The following is a 6036-nucleotide window of genomic DNA, read 5'->3' as shown; positions in this document are numbered from 1 at the left end:
TCAAAAATAAATAAATGAACTTTAAAAAAACTTAAACTTTAAAAAAATAATAAGCCAAGAAGAAACGTGGAAAAAAATACTGACACTACATGTGGCAAATATTTTATAAAAATTTTTAAAAAGAAGAAAAGGGGCATCTGGGTGGCTCAGTCGGTTGAGTGTCTGACTTTGGCTCAGGTCATGATCTCAGAGTTTGTGGGTTCGAACCCCACATCGGGCTCTGTGCTGACAGCTCAGAGCCTGGAGCCTGCTTCGGATTCTGTGTCTCCCTCTCTCTGCCCCCGCCCCCACTCACACTCTGTCTCTCCCTCCTTCAAAAATAAACATTAAAAAAAAAAAAAGTAAAAAAAAAAGAAAAACAAGGGGTACCTGGGTGGCTCAGTTGGTTAAGCATCTGACTCTTGATTTTGGCTAAGGTCATGATCTCAGGGTTTATGGGATAGAGCCGCACATCAGGCTCTGCACTGAAAGCATGGAGCCTGCTTGGGATTTTCTCTCTCAAAAAAAATAAACATGCATACTTTACATACTGTATGTTAGCCAATTTGACAATAAATTATATTACAAAATAAAATCTAAAAAAAATTAAAAATTTAAAAAAAAAAGAAAAAAATGGTAGAGGGTATAAACACAAAACACACAAAAAAGAGATTTTAAAAATTAAGGAATAGGAAATTAAAGACATTTTCTTTTTTAACTGCAAATCTTCTGAAGATGAACAGGTCTGATACCCAATAATGGAAGGGTGTGTAGAAAGAGACACCCTAATATATTAGTAGTAAAAGCGTAAACTGATACATTTAAAAGGGCAATTTAACAAAACCTATCAAAAATTAATATTCTCACCTAGCAATTCCACTATTAAAACCTTTTCCTCAAACACACAAAAGTAAGCAAGAATATAAGTAAAAGGATACTTAACATCACATTTATAACAGCCAAGAAACCTTTATTTACATTGCATCTCTATACACATCTAAAATCCTTTAAAAATAAAGCACTGAGAAGAAGAATATGCTGGCTTACTGTATGCTACATGAAATTCACTTGAACTATACAAATACCAGGTAGCCTAAAAGTTAAGTGTAGTGTAATAGATGGAATGTTGGCAAAATGCTGGCATAAGAAACAGCAAAAGTCCACCCCTCCCTAAAAGCAACTAAAAACTGTGAGAATCAACTTTTCCAGAACAGCAGAAACTAACCCAAAGCTTGCCGCAATCCCAGGATTACCTATTCAAGACACCGCTAAATCTTGGTAAAAACACAGAGCTTTGTGGCATTTAACTTACTCTCGTCCTACCCTGAGCTCTGCAGATCAGTGGCAGCCATGAAAACAGCAGCACACGTTCCCAGCACTGGCTGGCAGAACAAACCTCATTCACAAACAAACTGAAACTATTTGTTTTGACCTACCTAAGGGCTCCCTGGAAGACTTTCTGAAAAGTCGAGCTTTATCTCACCTAATACTGCTACCTCAGACTTTCCCCAAAGCTAAAGCCACTACAGGACACAAAGGGTATTTGCCAAAAACATTTACAGGCAGATGTTTTCAGCGCTGCTGCCTGATGCAACGAGTAAAAGCTGGGGCAAACAAACTGACCAAAAAACCTTGAGTGGTAAGGCTGGGCGATGAGATGTTTTGGGAAATAAAGGCCTTGAACAGATTCCTGGGAATCTAGGACACAATGTGTATGCCCAGGGCTGTGCACATGCTCAGGAATTTTGCCAGCTCTTGACTTTTTTTTTTTCTTCCAGTACTTGGACTATGTCATCCCACCACTTCCTGGCCTCTATGGTTTCTGCTAAGAAGTCAGAGCAGTTGGCTGTTAAATGATATTGAGGATTCTTGTATGTGGGGAGTCACTTCTGTCTTGCTTCTTTCAAGATTCTCTGTTTTTCAACTGTTTGATTAAGAGTCTCAGTGTGAATCTCACTGAGTTTACTGTACTAAGAAGTCTCACTCTGGACGACCCTGACCTTTATACAAACAGGAAATTAAGATTAACCAGAGCTGTAAAGTGGCCGAGTGCTCAAGGAATACTTCAACAGTAGCACAACACCCCTCTGAACATACTGGGAGATGTTTTTGGTATGATATGTTTTAAGGAAATACCTGTCCAATCATTAGCTGACCAATAAGCTAACAGAACACAGACTTCAATGGGCACACATAATAAAGAATATATATACTTTAGAAAATTAGTTCAGAAAAGTTTCTAAACAACTAACAACAGTTACAAGTAGCAACAACCCTGGGGAAAGAGGAGAACCTAATTTCCAGAACTGCCATTTTATAATACTCAAAATGTCCAATTTCAACAAAAAATTATGCACATGTAAAGAAACAAGAAGGAATGGCCCACACACACAGGGAAAAAAAAAGCAATCACCGGAAACTCCCTAAGGAATCCCAGATATCAGACTTACTAGACAAAGACTTTAAGAGCTGATTTAAGTATGTTCAAAAGCTGAAGGAAATGATGCCTAAAAAACTAAAAGAAAGCGTAAGAATTCTGTCTCACCAGGTAGAGAACATTAATAAAAAGACAGAAATTACTTTTAGGGGCACCTGGGTGGCTCAGTTAGTTAAGCATCCAACTCTTGATTTTGGCTCAGGTCATGATCTCATGGTTCACGGGTTCAAGCTCTGCATCGAACTCTGTGCTAATGGCGCAGAGTCTGCTTGGGATCCTCTCTCTCCCTCTCCCTCCATCCCTCCCCTGCTTACGTGTGCTCTCTCTCTCTCAAAGTCAATAAACACTAAAAATAAATAAATAAAAATTAAAAAATTATTTTTTAAAGAATCAAATATGGGGCGCCTGGGTGGCGCAGTCGGTTAAGCATCCGACTTCAACCAGGTCACGATCTCACGGTCCGTGAGTTCGAGCCCCGCATCGGGCTCTGGGCTGATGGCTCAAAGCCTGGAGCCTGTTTCCGATTCTGTGTCTCCCTCTCTCTCTGCCCCCTCGCCCGTTCATGCTCTGTCTCTCTCTGTCCCTAAAATAAATAAACGTTGAAAAAAAATTTTTTTTTAATTAAAAAAAAAAAAGAAAAAGAAAAAAAAAGAAAAAAAAAGAATCAAATAGAAATTCTGGAATTGTAAAGTATAACAACTGACATGAAAAATTCACCATACAGACTCAGCATCAGATTTGAGAAGGCAGGACAAAGACCAGTGATCTTAAAGACAGGTCAATTGATATATATCAGTCTGGGGATCAGAAAGAAAAATTAATGAAGAAAATATAACAAAACCTAAGAGATCTGTGGTACACCATCTGGCATACCAAGTATAGTGGCAGTCCCAAAAGAAGAGGAGAGAGAAAAGTGAAGAAATAATATCTGAAGAAACTGTGGCTAAAAACTTCTCAAATTTAATGAAATATTAATCTATATATCAAAGAAGCTCACTAAACTCCAAGCAGGAGAAATTCAATGAAATTCACACTGAGGCACATCTTCATCAAATAGTTATAAAAACAGAGAGAGAATCTTGAAAGAAGCCCACAGAAGTGACTCATCACATACAAGGCATCTTCATTCATTAACAGCTGACTTCTCATCAGAAACCATACAGGCCAGAAGGCAGTGGGATGACATAATCAAAGTACTGGAAGGAAAAAAAACTGTCAACCGAGAATCTTTCTCTTGTATAATTATCCTTCAGAATTGAAAGAAAAAAATAATACATTCTCAGAAGAAAAAAATCTGAAAAAATTCATTGCTAATTGGCTTATCCTACAAGAAATGCTGAAGGGAGTCCTTCATGCTGAAATGAAAGGACACTAGACAGTAATTTGAATCCACATGAAGAAATAAAAAACGGCAGTAAAAGTAACTACATAGGTAAATATAAAAGATAGCATAAATGTATTTTTCATTTGTATCTATTTTCTCTGCATAAAGCAACAATTTTAAATCAGATGGACATACAAGGTATAAAGATACAACTTGTGACAACAGCACTATAAAGGGGAGTGGAGCTATAGGAGTACACTGTTGAAATTAACCTGTTATTAATCTGTACTAGACTAATACAAATTAAAATGTTAATCATAACCCCAGGTTAACCACTAAGAACTAACTCAAAACTATGTAGTAAACAAAATACAGGAATTAAATAGTACACTGCAAAGAAACAGAAAAGGCAATAATGGAAGAAATGAAGAATAAAAAGAATTTTAAATATATAGAAAACAAACAGTAATAGGGCAGGAGTTCTTATTAATGAATAATTACTTCAAATATAAATTGGTTGAATTCCCAAAATTAAAAGGCAGACACTAGCAAAACAGATTTTTTTTTTTTTAAAGATGAACTATCTATTGCCCATAAGACACTCACTTTAGGTTCTAAGACACAAGTTGAAAATAAAAAGATATTTCATACAACCAGTAACCAAAAGAGTGCTGGGAGGACTGGCTATACTAGTAACAAAATAAATTTTAAAACAAAAATATATTCTAAGAGACAGAAAAATATTTAATGATAAAACGGTAAGATAACAATTACAAACATATATGCACCTAATAACAGAACCCTAAAAGACATGGAACAAAAAAACTAACTAAATTGAAAGGAAAAACAGTTCAACAATAGTTGAAGACTTCAAAATGTATAGACTAACTAGACAAAACATCAATAAGAAAAAGAGAAGACTTGAACAATTACTTTAAACTAAACCTAACAGAAATCCACAGAACACTCCACTCAACAATAGCAGAATACAGATTCATCCCAAGTGCACCTGGAACATTCTTAAAGAAAGATCATATGTTAGGCCATGAACAAATCTGAATAAATTTTGTAAGATTGAAAGCACATAAAGTATATTCCCTGACCACAATGAAATAACAATGAAAATCAATAATTTGAAAAATAATTTTTAAATTAAAAAATATGTAGGAATCTTAACCAACATTTAACAGAACATCTGACAGACTAAGAATAGAAGGGAACTTTGTCAAACTGATCAAGGGCATCAGTGAAAAACCCATAGTTAACATTACAATTAATGGTGAAAGACTGGAAGCTTTCCTCCTAAGACCAGGAACAGGACAAGGAGATTTGTCCTTGCCACTTCTATTCAACATTGAACTGGAAGTTCTAGCCAGGACAACCAGGCAAAAAAAAAAAAAAAAAGCATTCACATTGCAAAAGAAGAAGTAAAACTGTCTCCATTCACAGATGACAGAATCTTACATAGAAAACCCAAAAGAATATATTAGAAAATTATTAGAGCCAATAAATGAGTTTAACAAAGTTATAGGATACAAGATGAAGATAGAAAATTAACTGTGTATGATGATACAGTCCAAAAATGAAATTTAAAAAAAATTCCATTTGTGGAGGTAAAAGGTACAACATAGGGAATATAGACTTTTCAGACCGGAGGACTCAACAATGTTAAGACAAAATAATAATGCCCTAACTCAAAGGGATATATAGATTCAATGGAAACTCTATCAAAATTTCAACAATCTCTTTTGCAGAAATGGAAAAGCTGATCTTCAGTTTAACATGGAATTACAATGGGCCCTGAATCAAGCCACAAAAAATAATGAAACAGAAGAAGGTGGAAGACTTACACTTCCCGATTTCAAAAGGTACTACAAAACTATAGAATAGCCAAAACAATGTAGTACTGGCATTAGTATAAACATACAGACCTACAGAATTGATCTGAGTCCAGAAATAAACCCAAACATCTATGGTCAACTGATTACCAACAAGGGTGCCAAGACTATTCAATGGGAAAAGAATGGTCTCTTCAACAGATGGGTATGAAACAACTGGGTTTCCACATGCAAAAAAACGGACCCATATCTCAGACCACACATAAAAATTCACTCAAAATGAATCAACACCGAAACATAAAAACTAAAACCATAAAACTCTTAAAAGAGTACTAGCCTAAATTTTTACATCCTTGGATTTGACAATGGATTCTTAAATATGACAACAAAATCACGAGTAACAAAAAGGAAAAAATGGACAGACTGCACTTCATCAAAATTAAAAACTTTTACTATCA

This window comes from Herpailurus yagouaroundi, unplaced genomic scaffold (genome assembly GCF_014898765.1).
Source record: "Herpailurus yagouaroundi ecotype Mexico unplaced genomic scaffold, PumYag 142, whole genome shotgun sequence".
NCBI classification, from domain to species: Eukaryota; Metazoa; Chordata; class Mammalia; order Carnivora; family Felidae; genus Herpailurus; species Herpailurus yagouaroundi.
The sequence above is the reverse complement of the archived record's forward strand: the minus strand, read 5'-3'. Positions refer to the sequence as shown.